The sequence below is a fragment of the Parasteatoda tepidariorum genome, chromosome 11 (genome assembly GCF_982258835.1).
Source record: "Parasteatoda tepidariorum strain Cologne lab strain chromosome 11, Ptep-v5.0, whole genome shotgun sequence".
NCBI classification, from domain to species: Eukaryota; Metazoa; Arthropoda; class Arachnida; order Araneae; family Theridiidae; genus Parasteatoda; species Parasteatoda tepidariorum.
Window position 1 is genome coordinate 84790038 of NC_141765.1, and position 19871 is coordinate 84809908.

Consider the following 19871-nt stretch of genomic DNA (forward strand, 5'->3'; position numbering starts at 1 on the left):
GAGATGCTAGAGTTAGAATAGAAAGTTTTAAATTGAAATGTTATGAAAGCAAGAATATTTTTTTTATGATTTGTTCTTTTTGATGTTTAAATTTGTAAAATGCTTGCACTTTTTCTATTTTGCTGGGCCATTTCATTAGAATATTCTTATGCAAGGAATAGTCTAGCATGTGAATTGAATTCTAATACAGTTAAAATAAGTGAGTGGACAAAGCTGCAAACTAATTTGATCCAGAATTTTAAAAATAGTAAAGAGATATTAAAAAAAAATTATTTAAAAAAAAGTTTATTTCCTTATGCACGGTGAAAAAATTCAGGTAAAATTACCGTACTTTATGGTAACGGCATTTCCGGTATAAAAAAAATGAACAATTCTGGCAATAATAACCCAAATATACGATACCTAAACATTTGGTAATTTTTCCGTTCATATGGAAACGGTTAACCAGAGATTCTGGTTTTCAAAACTACAGTTTTCATTTACACACACATTTAGTAGAAAATGCAAAACTGAAAAGCAAAATTTACAGAATAAATGGCTTATATGCCATGGTTCAAGGTTTGATGATAAAATTAACACATTTTTGCCCCATTTACCAAATTTGTTATAAAAACCTATTTTACGTTTAATTTTATCAAAAGCATTACCGAAGAACTTCGGTAAAAACTATCAAGCTTTTTAGTATTCACGCAGCACCAGAAGCACAGTAAATGCAATCATATTCTAGTAGTTTTGGGCATACACTTTTCCTAGATGTACTTGGTTATGAGTCAAAGCTCATTTTGATTCAAAGTATTCTGTAAGAAAGTGTTTGTGAAAAGTTCAGCAAATTTTTTTCAATTCGAAAATCAGCAAAACTAGCATTGAATGAATCTTGTAAATAGATATTAAAATTTTAAGTGCATGCTGTTCCACCTTCTGGCCCTACTATATTCTACAGCGTATTATAAGGTTCTTAGATAGTTGATAATATTACGTATTTCATCTTAATACGATATTGTTTTTTCAATTTCCTTATCTTTTTAATAAGTCTTTAATAAGTTTGTGGCACACGTTCCAGAATGTGGTACGCTTGACGCATAGTAGTAAGCGTGACAAAACTGGAGAATTCGACAGGTAATGGAACCTTAATGATTCAATAGGTTTTGACATTTAAAAAAATTTCACGGCAAAAGTTTAATAACTCAGAAATTATAGAATTCTAATAATGCATTGAGAAAAAAATGTATGATCAAATCTACCAGAATATGGTAAAATTTACCTTGTTTTTGGCTCTTTGGAACACCAAAAATCATGGTAATTTTTACTAAAGTACTTTGATAAGAATAATAATAAAATATCGTTTTATAAGATGTTATAAAATTTGGTAAAAGTGGTAAAATTTGGTGATTTTATCATGATATCTTATGGCATGACATAAAAACCATTTATTCGGTTAAATTTACTTTCCAGTTTTGCATTTTTTACTAAATGTGTGGTAAGAAGAACTATTACCTTAACCAGAATTTCCGGTAAAACGTCACCATATGAATGGTTTAAATACCATATATTTTGGTTTTATTACCTGAATAATTTTTTTTTAACCTGAAATGTCTTTACCATACAGAACAGTAATTTTACTAGAATTTTTCTCCGTATCCTAAATCCTTATCGTTTGAAGTTGTTTTACTATATGAGGAAATGAAAAACAGATATTTTAAAATCTTTTGTTAATAACAATTTAGAGGGAAAAAACTCACATCGCATGGGGTTTATGCATTACTAAATGCGTAGAGTTTTGCTTTATTAAATGTGTGTAATTATGCATTTCTAAATGAGTAGTTAGTGGTTCTTTTTTATTACTTTCCAAAAAAGTTGTAAATTAGTTGTAACTTTTAACATTCACATATAGCGTATGGTATTCATCAATGAACTTTTAGTGCTCACGTAAAAAATATTAAGTTATCAGTTCACAAAAGGTGAGAATGTAACTCAGATTCAAATTCTAAGCTCTGATAAGAATAGCATTTAAATTTAATTTAAAGAAAAAATTTTAACGCGAATTTATAATTCTTTCTGGGAACAGGAATTAACATAGATTATTACAAATCTTTTTTTTAAATACTTTAAATAATTATTTTTTTAACCTAAAGAAAAATTTTAGGTATGCCATCTGTTAGCTGGGCTATTGTAACTCAAAAAGTTTTTTTTTATATCTTTTCAATAGTTTTGAAACGTTTAAGAAAACAAGAGAAAAATCTTCAGTTATGATATCCTCAATTTACTTGATAATATCCTCAATTTACATGATAATATCCCTCAATTTACTTGATAATATCCCATGGCAGCACTTGATGAGTTTTATTTCATAGTGTTGAAGATTTTAAGAAGAAGTATGCTAATGTTTTGATTCATGTCCTAACAGGGTTATTATTTTAACAGAAAATATAAAAGTACTTTAAACTTATTTATCCCTCCACACAATTTTTAAGCGTTTTAAAAAGTTTTATGATGTTGTTATAAAATATTTTTGCAACAACAATCCTAAAGCCGATGAAAATGCTTGATTTTAAAGTGTCTCTCAGCTTAAAAAGTCGAAAACATATGTAATTTTACACGAAAAATGAGACTGCTTTTTCGAATATCATTGTATTGCATGTCTAGATAATTAAAGTTTTAAAATACCTTAATATAATTGAGTATGACAAAGCATGTATCAGTATTAAGATAACTTTTTTTTAATTATCTATTTCCAGTTAAATGTTTTAAAATCCCCTGAAATCTGAAATCCTTAATGTTATTTTAATATTTGGCGTATTTTGCCTTATCCTTTGCAATAATTTCATTCCTTAAGCGTATTTAATATTTAACGAAGTAATAGTTTAAAAAAAAAACTTTCAATTATAAGAAATAAAATATTTTAAGGTCCTCTTAAACTAATTTTTTGGGATGGAAAGTGTCCTTTAGAATGTATTTTATGAAAATAATAAGAATAAGATCACAATTTATTTTAATTTTTATTTATTTAATGCAACTAAAACTTAGTTATATAGGTTATTTTTTCACTTATCTCTACTGTTGAATTTAAGAATGTTGTTTTAGTTCATTTACGTCGCACTAGAGGTGCACAATGGTCTGGACGACGACGGTCTGGGAAACATCCCTGAGGATGATCCGAAGACATGCCATCACAATTTTGATCCTCTGCAGAGGGGAGGGCACCCCCTCCTTCGGTAGTTCAACGACCTGCATTCAAAGTCAAGCATTTTACGATAGAACAGTTTAACGAGGACCAATATCGCACACCCTCGGTCCTTACGCAGACTAATCCAAGCGGTCACCCACCCACATACTGACCACAGCCAGTGATGCTTGACTTCGGTGATCTGCTTAGCGATCAGTCCACTGCGGGACTTGAATTTAAGAAGAAAGAACAAGACAATAAGCAATGAGTTTACAAATTTGTGAGTTTGATTTTAAAATATTGATTAATAAGATGCAGAAGATGATTTTCAAGTTCAATTTTTTTTAAAGTATTGCCACAGAATTATTTCAAAATTTGTCCCTAGTGCTTTGCTTAATTTCCATACAACAATATAGTAACCTACCTCAATCACCACAGATTAAAATCTTTCCATAAAAACTTTAACGATTTAACTTCCCCTAAGTTAAGTTTGTGGAAACCTATTTGAGTGTATCAAATCAGGTAACATATTTTACTTTTATTCTTCCTTTGTGTCGTTTTTTTTTTTTTTAAGTAAAATAAAATAAAGCAGTTCCTGAAAAGTGACTCATTATAAGACGCTGTTTTCTTGTATAAATATATACGTCTTTGATTGATTTCAATGATCAATTAGAAGCCTAATTAAAATTCGTCTCTCTCTGTATAAAATTATGTTGAAAAGAAGGAATGAGCATTAACGACTCAAAAGATATGTCTCTATTGTTTGAAATATATTTTCGTTTTTTCTTGTCCTAACATAATCAGAAATTACACTTCACTTTAGTTCTTTTAAATTTCATGAATTAAAATTAAAATGGCTTTTTTTCATGAGAGGGATCCTAAAATATATCAGTGAATGAATATAAATAAAAATAAAAAGTTACATAGTTTACGAAAATTGAGAATTTGAAAAAAAATTATACCTTATATAATTAAATATTTTTTTTATATTTATTGTATTTAATAGTTATTAAAATTATACCTTATAATGGCTAATATTTAGAAAAATTACCTTAAAAAATTATGTTAAAAAGTATATAAATTATATTTTAAAAAAATTTTTAACTCGCGCAATTAGCTATAACAATACAGAAAAGGTAAAAGAGACTCACTTGGCCCTTGATTTAAAATAAACTATGCAAAACTTGTCCTATAGATGGCTAATTGCTCACAGTAATTTGATGGATCATGTACATAATTACACCTGAAGCTGAAGCAATCTAAACGTTTGTTAAAAAACGTATTTTTTAAAAATATGTATGGTATAATTAATTTTAAATTCGATATTTTTTTGCATAAGCAAAGAATTTGTCAATTTTGAAAAGATAACACTTATTTTACTAAAAACAAAACATTTTATGAGAGCATTGTTGTCATTGTGCTCAATACAGTAGATTAAAATTATAATTTAGCTTGAAATTTTATAGCAATATACTATTTGAATTTATTTGCCCACACAAATTTAAACGCCTAACTTCTTCAACTTGTCGTGACTAGACAGATGTAAGCTAAAATGATGACTAAGCGAGATATATCATTTTGTTATTTTCTATTTTTATTTATCTTTTAATATTCCGTCCCGAATATCACTAAAAAATCAAGGTCAACTTAAAAATTCCTTTCATACCCTTTCAACTGATCATTTCATGATAAATTCGAAGTTTTACTTTTTTGACATTATTCTCCAAACTATTACACAAAAAGAAGATATTCGCTAAGCAAACAGGAAGACACCAACATTAATATAACCCTTTCTGCTAAATTGCATGCAGGTTTGTCAGTTTTCAATGCTTTTTGTGAAAATTTCTTCTAGTGGTAGTAAAATTTATGTTTAAAGGAAATTTTCTTTGTTTTGCAATTCTTGATTTAATGTTATTTTCCACAACACTACCCTGTAAAAAAAATTGGTAAATCTTTAACCAGTATTTGGTGCAAATTTTCTCATTATCCTAAAGTTTAGTTAAATGAAAGATCATTTTACTTCAGTTATACCATTAATTATCAAGTATGATCGAAAATTATTTTCACGGTGCAATTGGCTCCACCAAAATTTGGTGAAATACACAGAACTTTGACGGTGACTGTAAACTAAACGATATTTGTTAACGACGCCATGTTTTCTTTACAACTCTCTCTCTCGGTGCATCAGGACGACTAAAGCATGTTGTTTCAAGCTTCTACTTATTTAGTTATATAAATTGCTGATTTACATGAATTAAAGTTCATTTCCTTTATGTATCCTTTTTAAATTTGGTTGGCAGTATTAAATGGTTAGGGTGTGTCATAAAATAACTTTTTGCGGTAAATAGTTTTGTTACGGTAAATAGCTATAACTTGGCCTGCATTTTAATGCTTTAAAAATACCTAACAATGGTGCAGCCTTTTTTTTTTTATAAAATACATACCTTTGTAAAGGAAAAAAAAGGAAAGAAGGAAAATAGGTGTTTTGCTTCTCCAAAGCACCCACTTTTGGTGCTATCTTCTACTTATATTTGAAGCTAGTAAAAATACCAAAATATGGCGAAATTAAACTCCATTTTTATGTAGCCGGCAAATGAATATTAATCATTCCCAATGGACCACCCCCAATTACTTTTGATCTAACGGTCGGATCTTCATGTTCTAGGACTCAATCTTAATGGTTTGAGGGGTTGATCTCAAATATATTCAAATATGCTAACTAATTAGAGCAGGCGATATTTTAAGTAACGAAATCATACACAAAAACGTACTTTCTCGAAATAAAATATCTTTTTTTCTTCGACGGATTCCAATTTCTGACCCCCAAAATATAGGAGATAGCCGCAATCTGGGAAGTGTGGTCTACATAGTTTGGTCAGGAGAAGGGTCCAAAGTTTGTACCCCTTAATGTTAATGTTAATTTCGAGAAATTTTTAAGCGAATTGAAAGATTTTCGCACACAATCATAAATTTTTTTTGGCCATAGATAATTCCATGCAAATAATAAATATTAGTGAGCATTTATTACTTTTCATTATTTTATTTCATACCGGTCAAAAATTTTTGAATTATTAGGCATTATAAATTTTTTATTATAAATTTAATTCCATATAGTAATAATCTATAATTCTGTATTGCTTTAATAATGTAAATGTATAATTCATGTATAATTCCATGCATGGTAATTATAAATTTTTTTCAGCCACAGATAATTCCATACAAATAATAAATTTTAGTGAGCATTTATTATTTTTGATTGTTTTATTTTATACTGGTCAAAAAGTTTTGAACTGTAAGGCATACAATTTTTCATATCATGTAAAGAATGTATTTTATACACTGCAAAATACAAAATTTAAGCAAAATCGATTGAAAAGTTCCTGAGAAATCAAATTTTAAAAATATTACTTTTGAAAAATATGATTTCTCCGAAACCATTCGACCAATTTCGCTCAAATTTTGTATTTTGTCATTTAAAATAGCATTCTTTAAAATGATATAAAACACTATATACCTTTCAATTCAAAAATTTTTCAACTGGTTTGAAATAAAATGATAAAAAATAATAAATATTCATTAAAATTTATTTTAGCATATAACTATCTTCCGATAAACAAATTTCATAATTGAGTGCAACACTTTTTCAATTCGCTTAAAACTCTCAAGATATGTCGAAATACGTAAAAAGTGAAATAAACATTAAGGGTTCCAAATTTTGGTCCTCTCTCCTGACCTTTGGGAACCATATTTCCTAGATTGGGCTTATCTAGCCTAGGTTGATATTTTGGGGTCAGAAAACCGAATCCGTCGGAAAAAAGCAAGTTATTCAGAGAAGGTCCATTTTTGTGTCTGATTTCGTAACTTAAAATGTCGTCTGCATAAATTAGTATATTTGAAGTCACTAGGAATCAGATTGGTTCCTAGAACGCGAAAATCCGATCATTAGATCAAAAGTTATTGAGGGTGATCTGTTTATTTTTTTGCGCATTGCACATCTATGGAAATAATTATTATTACACTTTATCTTAACGTGGAAACAACCAGCTAGATTATTTTTTTAAATAAAAAGATGATTATTAATAAATCGCAATAATTTATTTAATTTAGAATAAATAGTTACATCTGTAATCCAACCCTGAAGTTCACAATCATTATGCATAGTATTAAAATGCATAATGTATGCATAGTATTACTAAGAAAAATTAAGGATGTTATTTCCTGTTTTGTTGTTAAATTCGGGTTGAAAACTGAAAATGCACCTTTTCTTTTGCAGTGGCAATTTTCATAAACACGCATTTCGAGTTGCGTCCATTTTTGTGAGCATACATTTTGAGCTGTGCTCACAATTAAAAACTTACCGACGTTATGCTACACGACATCAAGAAACATTTTTTTAAAAATGCATTTCTAAATCGATAAAAATATGAAAAAGCAGTACTTAGTTTAAATCCACCATCGACTGAATATTAAAATGAACCAATATTAAGAAATTCCGAATTTTAAAGAAATTTTAAGACTAAATAAAATAAGAAGGAATTGTTTCTGTGATAAAAGAACAACATACAGATTTTCCGTCTGGAAAATCACGTTAAATTTATTACCAAATTATTATTATTTAAACTAATTATTGAAAACCTAAAAATTAACAACTAATTAAGTAAAGATAGAACGATTAATTTTTAAAAAATTTTAGTACTTGAGAAAGTAAAGGGTTGAAGCCTATTTTTCTATGAAAATTTTAGAAATTTTAGGTTTGTCAAAATTTATAAAGACATATTTTTTTTTTTTAAAAAAATATGAAAGCTAGATAGATTGTTTTAACATGTTGTTATTGACCACCCAAGAAATTTTCAAGAAAGTATTTTTTCATTCCTTATCATTTTCCTTATCATTTTATTTATTTATTTGCTTATTTTTTACTTTTTAGATTGTCTACCAACTCTAATGGTGCCTTTTTAATTGATTCAGGCAAACAAGATTCTTTAAAAATATTTGAGACCCGAAACTAATTTTCAAAATAGTCAAACTTTCACCGCTCGGATCCTTTTCCACAAAAAAAATATCTTTATTGTCACAGAGACTAATATTGAGCTTGTCACGCGTAATTATATTCCAGAGTAATTTTCAGCTTTATGATCTTCGCAAAACTAGCCAGGGTGCATCTACTTGAGATGGAAGAATCATCATCAATTCATCTTTTAAATGCATATAAACCGTATTTACTATTTCTTAATAAATTTCATAAATGTTTTCAAAAATAGAAAAATATCGCTTTATCTTAAAATCATTATTGATTTAAAACCAACTCTTAATTTTCATTTTGACCTTCTTGTAAATTGTTTTTTTTTTTTTTTTTGTTAAAAAAATATTATTATTTTTATTTTTTTTTAAATTATCCACCAGTCGGTCTGGTACTACTCCACATATTTTGCTTTGAGTTTACTGAATGTAATCATGTTTTTTTAGTTTGATAATTTTAGATTAAATATTTCTAATTTAATTAATTATACTATGCTGTAAAACAATATCTTTAACCTTTAGTGTTTAATTTTCAATAATTAATATTTATTTGATTAAATTGTAAAATAATAGTTTTTGTCAATTCCATTCTTTATAAAATGTTCTTTTAAATTTAGCTATTTTGTAACTTTTCTGCCGGCTCGAAGGCATCATTTAAAGTGTATCTTCTGTCTCCCCTTGTGATATTTTTTTAAAAACTTAGATGATACATATTCCAATATAAATCACAAACCTGGTGGCTTTAAAAATCTGTGTCTGAAAGTTAAAATTATGATCGATTAATGTGTTGTTCTTCGTGCCCTTGTGGGAATTTCCTCATCTCATTTTGTAATATTCAGGTCAGCATAAATTGTTTTTTAATGTAGTGTGCTTCAGTTTACTCCAAACACATTAATTACCAAATCAACCTTAGCGGGTTCCCTTTGCAATGTCTAACCTTGTATTACCTTAATTTATCAGCTTTCTTTTTTAACTGTCTCTTTTTTAACTTTAGCTTCACCATGACAGTCACCCAGCATTTTAGACGCAATTATTTTATTGACTCTGTAGCGAACAAAGTATTATATTAATACAGTAGAACTCAGATTTAAAATCCTCCCCGATTAACGATTTCCCGTTTTTAACGTCTTTTCAGCTCGGTACCCTTTTCTTTCCAATATCAATATTGTAAAACAACTCCGGTATTTAGAGTATCATGTAATACTATTTACCTGAAATAATAGGTTTTTATACAACTTCTAATATTCAACAAAAAAGAAAAATAAACGTATTAAAAGCGTTAAACTTAATATCGTCGATCTGGAAGAAAGTTTCAAAAGATTGTTTCATTAATGGTTTCGGAAAAGATAGTTTTGCATCAGTTCCAACTGACATTCGAAATTCCAGGGCATAATGTTGATACTGACTTCATAGTAATGAAGAATACTGAGAATCTTTAGATCCACCACCATCATTTACTGAGCCAGTAGTTACGCTTTAAAAATTTAAACCGATAAGCAAGAAAGAGAAATGAATGTCCTGGATTGTTGAAAAACTTACAATGTACCTTTAGATAAAATAAAAAGGGTGCACGAATAAAAATGTCGGATTTTTTTTTTCATTAAAACAATAAAAAAAATATTTTACTAAATAAATTACTTCAAGTTTCAAATTGTATTTAGGTATTTAACAAAATATAATTAGATTTTGATGCATTCTAATTTTATTAAAGTTTAGTGATTTTATTAAGGACTTTTCATACCCCCGATATAGGGACGTCCTGCTATTTACGACGTTTTTGTCCTGTCCAACTAACTCTGTTAAATCGACGCTCTACTGTAATAATAATGATACATAATTTTAAAGTAATAGAACTGTAAAACAGTCGTATGGTTTAAACTATATTCTTTTTAGACCAACTTTTTTCAAAAGTGTGCCTCTATCTAGAGGGAAAAAAATTTGCATATCACTTCATACTTTTCCAACATACTAAAAAAATATATAAAAATTTTAAAAATGTCACTTTAGTATGACTATGTAATTTTTACCCATATGGCACTTTCTTCCTTATCAGTTTGAAGGTGGAGATTTTAGAAAAAATTTAATGAATAAAACAAAAGTACCAAACTTAGATTTTACTGTTAAATTTTTTAAAAACTTAGTCAAGTTATGCATAAAATGAAATAACTTACTTAAAACATTTTATTCTAAAACAATACGGTTTACTTGCACTGTTATATGTTAGCGAATAAGTAGAGTTTTTACGAATTTTGACCATGCTTCTAGACAAGATGCGACATTATTATCTTTTCAAATTCATAATTTGAAGTTACGTTAATTACAGTTTTAATTGAAGTTGTATTACGTCTTTGCGTGCAACTGTTAAAAATACGCCATGCAATACAGTGGCACACGTGGCTAGAGTTTCTTCATTAGACTGAAGCTTTGAATATTTTATAAGCTTCCTACGTTCATTTTTTTGTCTAAATAAAACTTAATGAATTTTATTAAATTGCCTCATATTCAATATAAAGAATTCAATATGCTATAGATTGGCTACCATTTCTATATGGAATGAAAAGAAAACACTGAGTTGGTACGCAGTAATTTCAGGATAATCTAACTGCTATTTTCAAAAACAATGACGCTGAAACAAAACTCTTTAGCTCAAATTTTATAATTACAATTTATAAGTTTACAAACTATTACTTGAACTGCTCATCAGCTTAATTCATTTTTCAGATGACGGCATAACTATAGGGCAACAAATATCGATCGCAAAACTAGGGGAAAAGACCTTCGTTAGTTACTAATTATAATAAAATTTTCAATTTTGAATTAATGAAACACGCTAAGAAACTAACTTAGCTTTTCTCGCAATTATATTTTTCCATCTTACAAGCATCTATTCAATTTTCAGTTAATTTTTTTAGGTAGTTCAACCTTTTTGATATTGTGAATTTCAATCATTTTACCACCCACAAAATTTAAAATTCTTGCGTGTTGAAAAACTCAGCTTTTATTTCAAGCTTTTTAATGTTTTAAAGCAAAAAATGACCTTACATAACAAAAGTCTCCTATTTATTAAAGTAAAAAACGAACTGAATTCATTTTTAAATTATCATAATAATACTCACTTTTATGAGGACCTCCAGTGTGCTCTTATTTAAGTATTTACTCCTTGTATACTCTATGCATACTCGACATCAACTACAGCGACATACTTTTCTGAAAAAAGAAAAAAAACTATGAATATTGTCCCTCCAACTACTACGGAATTTCCGAATTGTAAGGAGATATTTTTTCTAATGGTAAAAAAGGTAATATATTAATATTTTAATAAATTAGATTTAAAAGAATATTGTCCTACTACTACATATAAATAATTTAAATCGATATATTGAAAGTCCTATTGCGAAATGATCGTGTGCTCTGTAGTGCTAATGAAAAATTTTATAGAAATTCTTCTAGTTTTAAAAATTTCTTCTTTAATTCACTAACATCGATTAATATATTTCGACCAAAACTCTTTTGCTGGAGTTTACGTTGTCCAACAATTTAAGAACCACCTAGAATTTTAGGTTAAATTCATCATTTTCAAAATGTTTTTCTTCTCATGATGATAGAGAATCATTTTATAGCACAATTTCTTTGAAAAAAATTGCAAATTAAGACCTAGTTTTAATGGCACTCGCTAGAGAAAGTCTAGAAAAGGGAAAGAAGGTCAATACTTGTAAAATAATGTATTACGCTAAGGTGCACTGATACCCCTCAGAAAATTCAATAAATAAAAGATTATAAATTGCTGTAACTGCCATCAGTTACTTTTGTAATTAAATTGCAAAATGATTCTATTAAATCTACTTCAGTTCATAAAATGTTGCGTTTTTCAATTAAATGCTATTTAATTATTTCTCTATTACTTTTGTTAATTGAAGATGTAACAAAAAAAACTTTATACGTTAACTAAAAAATTAATGAATGCTAATATCCAGTGCTTCCTTTTTTGTGCTCGCAACATATTTAAATAACATAATAATATATTCAGATAAAGCATGCTTTTTTTTTGTTATAAAATTTATATGTTTTTAAAAACGAAATTTTTTTTCAAAAGTTCTTAGTTTAGTTGGTTTTAATTGAACTATTAATATAATTATTTGAAAATTTCTGAGGCCAACATGTAAAATTATTTTTCAGAAATACGAAAAAAATTCTTATTAAGGATTTTTTTAAAAATATTTCAATGAATAATAAAGGTTGGAATACGAAGGAAAGGTTGGAAAAAGAGGAGAAGATTTCTGCAGGTACCCTAGCATCGTTTTATAAGATAAAAAAAATAGTATATAATTTCCTTTGGGAGTTCAGAACCCTTCATTACAGTTTTCAGCAATAAGTTTATTCGATTAATAATAAGTAATTTTCTACTGATTTTGAACTATGTCTGTTTCTATCTATTTTATTTTCAAATTCCTTTTATTTTTGTTTAAACTAAAGAAAACCTATTTGGAAGATGTTGGCAAAAATAAAGCAGGCAAGCTAATAATATTGACTTTTTTTGAAGAAAAAAAAATTAGATTCTAAGCATAACTTTGTCACAAAATATATCCTGTCAAATTCTAAAAAAACACACGTTTTGTATCTGTTATTTTGAGAGGGCGAAGGTCTGGTATTCAACTTTGAAAGGACTTCAAAGATTTCAGCAAATATCAATCATCAGTTAATTTTTAAAAATTAAATAAATGTTATTAAAAATAAAGATATTATTTAAAGTATTAAAAAACAATAAATTTTTATCACGCAAATCTTTTATTTATTTTGCACTTCATTCGGCAGATATGCGCTGTGCATTAATGAAACTCATAAATATTTAAATAAATTAATTAATATATAAATAAAAGCAAGATTATTATTAATAATAAACAATTTATTTAAAAATTTATTAATTTGTATAAATAAATCTTATCAACTAAAAATCAATGAATTTCTTGCATATCAATTTGAATCGTTTTCTTTTTATTTAATACAAATTCAAATTTATTTAATATAAATACTTCTTATTTAATACAGTACTTGAATTACAAATACAAACTATAACAGTATAAGATGAAATAAAAGAAAGTATTGAAAAACTCTCAAGGTTTAGTTTTTCATGCCATTTCCTTGTTTCAAAACTTTCATATTTAGTTCGATTATTTAATTTTTTTAATATTGCTACTTGTGATTGTTTTTAGTGACACCTAGATATAATAAAAATACAATTTAGGATTCATCGTCTGCTACGTATATTTTGCCCTCTCATGCTTAAACTTTTAATATTATAAAGATACGCGGTACTTTGTAATGAGAATCCTTAATGTATATTTTTATTATCCCTTTCAAAAATAAAGTCAAAAACAATTCACAACTAATGTTTAAGGCAAGAAAAATATAAAATTGTTATCGGAATCTGACAATTTGAAGAAGACTAAATTCAAGGCATCAAAACCTGTTTGATTACCGGTTAAACTTTGAAGGTGTGTATTATAGTTTCTTTCCACTCATCCTGTATTCTAGCACAACCAAAAAAGTTTTGAGGATTTTAAATCCATCTTCTGATTTAGTGATTTTTAAATTTCGGTCCGACAATGGACTGATCGTAAGACACGGTTCCCGATAGATCACCGAAGTGAAGCATCACTAGCTGCGGTCAGTGAGGATATGGGTAACACTTTGATCAGTCTGCGAAGGGACTAACGGTGCTCGGTATCGGCCCTCATTAAACTGTTTCTACCGTCGGCGAAGAGAGATCTCCTTTGCAGGTGAATCAAAATTGTGATGGCATGTTATCGTATCATCCTCAGGTGTTTATCCCGCGCCGTCTATTGTGCAGCTCTGGCGTGATATTAACTGAAATATTAATTTGCGGCCCCTTATGTATCCCTTTTATACAACTCTTTTCTATTTTATATAAACCATTTGAGATTGTACCCTGGAACAGCGAAGTGTGCTGTATCTTAGGATGGAGCAGTTCTTAATTTTTTTTCAGCGATGGATTACTAAATGATAGTAACAAAAATGATAATAAACATGTAAACTAAAAAAAGACTAACAATTATTTTGAAAACAAGTATTTACTAGTATTTTTATTCATTTAGCAAATATAGTTTTAAAAATTATGGATAATACACTAATAAGACATTTAATTTAGCAGGTCTGGAACGGTGTCTAGTTCAGTTCTAGATTCGTGTATGTATATGCTAAAAATGAATAAAAGAAGCTGAATTATGGTTTTTGTTGACGATACGGTGTTTGTTGCTAATATGTTTCATTCAGTATATAAATTTTTTTTTAATTTAAATTGATTTCTTTAAAAACAAATAAAATAATAAATTTCACTTTTTTTAATTTTTAATTTAAAATAGATGGATATTTTAAAAAAATATATCATTTGAAATTTAAATCAAAATTTTTTATTTTTTTTTTAAAAAAATACGTTGTAATAAAACTGTTATTAAAAATCTTGTAAAAGCTTAATTTTAATTTAAAAATTGGTAAAAATTAAAAGTTTGTAATTTAAAAAAATTGCAATTTATAATTCAAATTAAAATTTTTTGTTTTTTTAAATAGTCTAAGAATTTTAATTAAAATTAAAAATAATTTGTATTAATTTTTCTTAATTTTAGAAATTTAATTTATTTAAAAAATTAATTTAAATTAAAAATAATAATTTATAAATTGAATAAAGCATAATAGATAGTTATCAACCTTTTTTAGAAAAGCAAATTAGAGACAAAATCCCCGCTGGAATTTGAAATCGGGTAAAATGTGGAGGGCCTAACAGTTACACCACGCTTACACATGCGTTCGAAAGCTTTGCTAATTTAAAAGTAAAATTAACTGAAACTTTAATGAGTATAAATTGGCCGTCTACCTTAGGGGCATAGATTAAGCATCTAATTTATACCTTATCCTTGATCCCTTCCCTATATCTTGAAGCTTAACTTTATTTTTATAAGAATTTTCGAGATGCGTACTTTCTTTTCTAGAAATATTTAGTAAAGAAGAACTCATGAATGCAATTAAATATTTTTTTGAAAAAAAATTCAATTCATTAAATTAAACTAACTTTTTGAGGTATTTTTAATTTTTACATAAAAATGTTAAATTTTAATTTTCAACATTTTTTTACTTAATGTAGGACATATTTACGGTGTATTTCTCCATATTTTGGTCATGAAAACTTCCACTAACGATTTTAAAATCAATAATATTTTTACATAGACAATCGCTTTGTTAAGGCATGCAAACAGAAAAAAAAAATTTCTTATAATATTTTTAAGCCCTAAAATTGTATCAAATGTTGCCCAACGTATTTAAAGCTAGGTTTTAAGAGGTTGAGAAGATGACAAAATTTTATTTTAAATTAGTTTGTGTTACAAAATATAATGGTAGACAGGGAAAATCGCTTGAGCATTTAAAGATTGCCTTTAGATAAGATTAATTAGATTAATATTAATTAGATTGCCTTTCGATTGGAGGATGAATTGTCAAGGATAAAAAGTAAGATGCGAGAAATGTGCTAAGAGATACAATATTCTCCTCTAGTTAAAGTTAAAAGAAATAGAAATGGTAGTGATTGCGGAATAACCTGTATTAAACTGAGAAGCTAATCGGTGATGAATAACCCTGTAAAATTGTTTCACCTTTAGTGAACTAGCTATGTTGGAAAACTTAAATTTTTTTTTAAGGCTTAGTAGAGTTGTTTAGAAGTTGATGATTGCTTAGAATATATATGTTTGAAATGCCAGGCATATTAGTCCAAATTTACTTTCAAAATTAAAATTTGACATTATTAATTTTTTTTGACACTATTAATATTATAAGCATGTCATGAGTATTGCATAGCTTTAATTTCTAACTTGCTGGTCTAACAATGAAAAATATTCTGATTCCAAGTAAAATTCGTCACTCTTTCACTCCTTGCATATATGCATGTATGTATATGTATATACATATATATGTGCATAAATGTTAGACTCAAAGTCACTTATAAGTTAAAAGAATACCATTGTAGAAGATTATTTGGAAAATATTTACTTTCTAAGAGTCTAGAAGTCTTTTGAATAATTGAAAAATTTATAATAAATGTTTTAATTAAAGCAGATGCTTCTTTTAGTATAATTGATCATAAAAATATATATTTCATTTTAAAAAAATCGCCATTTAATTGTAAGTATTACAATTTAATTTGAAGTCAATGCTGAAAATGAGATTATTGAGCAAATAAAAATGATTATCAGTGTTGAAAAATGAATAGTTTTAGAGTTTATATTATTTGAAAACTTTCAAATGTTTCAACATATTATTGTTTATAAAATTTTGTATTGATAAAAATGTCTATTTTTTGTAATCGTAATGCAGAAATGTGTCTAACACATACAAAATAGAAAAAAAATAATTTTCCTTAATGTAAAACTCACCACCATTTTCCCTTAACTCATCATCATCTTAACTCTATCAAAACTATTGTCAGCCAAGACAATAACACTTCCAACACATAGCTATTCCATAAAGGGAAAAATTTATTTGAAAAAAAAAAAACATTTGATACGTTTTGTATTTTACCACAGTTGATTGAAATTTTACAACGAAATATATTAAACTTTATTGTTGGAACAATAATGACAATATAGTAAAGAATTAGCATGAAAATTTTTTGAAAAATATAGCAAATGATTCACATGTTCCACCCCGTATCTAAAAGTGAATTAGTGTTGAAATGTTTGTATTGAAATCTATAAAAAAGAGCTATAGTAAGTTAATATAAAACATGTTTAACTTACATTTGGCTCTAATAAGTGTCTTCGCTTATTGGAAAAATAATTGAATGACTCTAACAGAGGAGTAGTGTCCCCACTGAAGAAGGGCATCTAGTCTTGGCAAATCAATAGTCAGCGGACGGGACCACTTGGAATGTATAAGGGGTGCTCCTTTTTCTTTGCTTTAAATAAGACATTCCTTCAATGAATGTTGAAAAAGAACTTTATTTTTGGCAAACCATGCATTTGTAAAGAGATTGAAAAGTATTTTAAACAATTTAATAGCGGATTTTAATTTTCTAGATATTTTGAAACAATATAGCTCGTTAAACTTGGACATGTCTTTTAAATTTTGCATACAAATTTTGTTTTTATTGAAAACGATACAAAAATATTTAAAATTGCACATCTTTTGCTCTCTTTTGAAACATGAAATTCGCTTTGAAGATTTGATTAACTTATTTGTCAAAAAGAATCTGGAAATAAATAATTTAAAGAATTATTAAAGCACTAATTGTTCTATAAACAAATTAAGAAATTTTTCATGCTCAAACTCCATTACAATCAAGTAAAGTAGTGCTGGTGATGATATTTAGTTCAAAACTACAGTGAAGAAGAATAAAATGACTGCTCTCTCTGATGACTAAATACCGATCCACCTTCATAGGTGTTCTTACAAACATAATACATTTTTAAACTTTTAATTGAAAAAATATTTAAATTAATATAACTTAAAAATAACGTTATCAAACTATTAAAATCATTATCGGGATCAATCAAAACGAAAAGTGAGTGAAATAATAAAAAAAGAAAGTTTATTAATAATATGAAGTGGAGTTCAGTTGAATTCATTTATATATATATATATATATATATATATATATATATATATATATATATATATATATATATATATATATATATATATATATATATATATATATATATATATATATATACATACAAGCACACCGGACAAAAAATTAGTCACCCTTAGAGGAATCATGAAAAACATCATTTAAATAGCGTGTAACACCGTAACACCGTCTATAAAATCCTGGATTTGGTTGAAAAGGAAGTCCACAAGGTTATACCGGTAAGTCGAATCCAGTTTAAGCCACTCGTTGAGGATTTGATCGGACAAATGCACCAAATTGCGAGGATGCTGATTTCGTCGTTTTACCCATTGTTCCAACATGCCCCAAAGATTTTCAATGGGATTGAAGTCAGGTGATTTTACAGGCCAGTGAAGATGTAATTGAGTGTCTGGGTGCTCATAAAATCAGTCATATATTCTTCCAGCCCGATGAACTTTGTTGTTGTCATCTTAAAAGATATCGAAAACACACTCTTCATGAAGATATTAACTGAAAGGCAACATCTAATCATCCAGAATGTTCAAATAAACATGTTGGCTATCCATAATTAAAAAAACTACCCCAAATCATGACAGACCCATCTTCGGCTTGAACCTGACCTTGCACACAGTCGAAAGGAAATGTTTTATATGCTCTTCGTTGCACTCGACGACGTGCGTCTTTTGAATAAAGGCAAAAAACGTGATTCGTCAGACCATATTACATTCCGCCAGTCAGCAACTGTCCATGTTCATTGCCTTCCAGCCCTCTGAAGTCGAGCAGCTTTATGTGCCTGTGTGATCAATGGTCTCTTACGAGATGTTCGACTCCAAATGTTAATTGCATGCAGCTCCAGTCGCAATTTTCTCTCACTAACAGGTTGGGATGGACCTTCATTCACTAACTGAAGTAATTTCTATCGGGTTTGGAAGCGATTTTGATTGACAAGTCATGAAACACGTCCCCGGTCTCTTTCATGCAGGATCGTCTTCCGACCACAATTCCGACGTCGTCCTTCGTGACTACGTGTATTACACCACTGCTTGTAGAGACGTTGAGCAGTCCGCATTGATGCACCAGCAAATCCAGCAACTTCATTCACCATATGATCATTGACACGGTGAAACACAATTGCCCCTTTTTGCCACTCTATCACATTATTACAGTTACCCATATTTACACATAATTTCCGCTTCAAACAAAAATATCTAATTGATAGCTACTCGTATTTGATCACATTGAATCAGCATGCCCGCAGTTGAGCGCGCCACTTGACCACTGCGTCATCTAGCGAAACCTAATGATTCATCGGTGCTTGCTCACTAGGGTGACTAATTTTTTGTCCGGTGAGCTTATATATATGTTTGAATATAAAAGTATTGCATATAAACTCGTGCAAATCATATAATCATCAAAAACTACAGTGCATCTAATAATTTGATCTAATTATTATAATATACTAATATAATGCTTGATATAATAAATATTCTATATTTATATAATATATCGTCTAATTTATCCTATCGTCAAATTTATATTATATTTCGTCTAATTTAACCAATTGATACACTAACGTAAACAAGTGCAAACAATAAAGCTGTATTTTCTTCTCAATTAATATTCCCTCCTTTTGATATCAGAACTAGTCAATTCCTGTACCATAACTTTTTGCTATACCAATTCAACTAACGAATGAGATTATTTTTCGTTTTGCAATCAAATATTTACTTGTAGATATTCATAAATTATTTTCATGTCATTCTTTTTAGATCCACTGGAAGCGTGGAAAGCGTGGATGGAGTCTGAGTTTCTTGCAATTAATGAAAAGAATTGGAGATCAAGGATAAATCGGAAGGCGAAATCCTCAGGAGAAGGCCAACTCTGAGGAAGATTCTACATGAAATTTAAATGATTTGCGAAGTAACTCTGTCATTATATACTTATCATAGAGGAAGCAAAACACACAACATGAATAAAGCACAAATGAAAGTACGGAAATGGACATACGTACGGTTTTGGTTTTATAAATAGGAGCCCTTTTTTAGGGTCTAAACA

The 19871-nt window shown here is 28.0% G+C and overlaps 1 protein-coding gene across 9 annotated transcripts in view; it reads right to left on the reverse strand.

Annotated features, from left to right (window-relative positions):
- The window catches only part of LOC107446422 (RIMS-binding protein 2), a 143304-nt gene extending 126182 nt beyond the window's left edge, over positions 1-17122 (reverse strand). For all 9 annotated transcript variants that reach the window (XR_015430287.1, XR_011638166.2, XM_071187373.2 and 6 more), the window contains exons 1-2: positions 16984-17122; positions 11299-11389 (exon numbers count right to left, since the gene is read on the reverse strand). The gene's annotated coding sequence lies outside the window, so the exon portion shown is untranslated. The remainder of the gene's footprint in view (positions 1-11298; positions 11390-16983) is intronic.
- Between the last annotated feature and the right edge of the window lie 2749 nt (positions 17123-19871).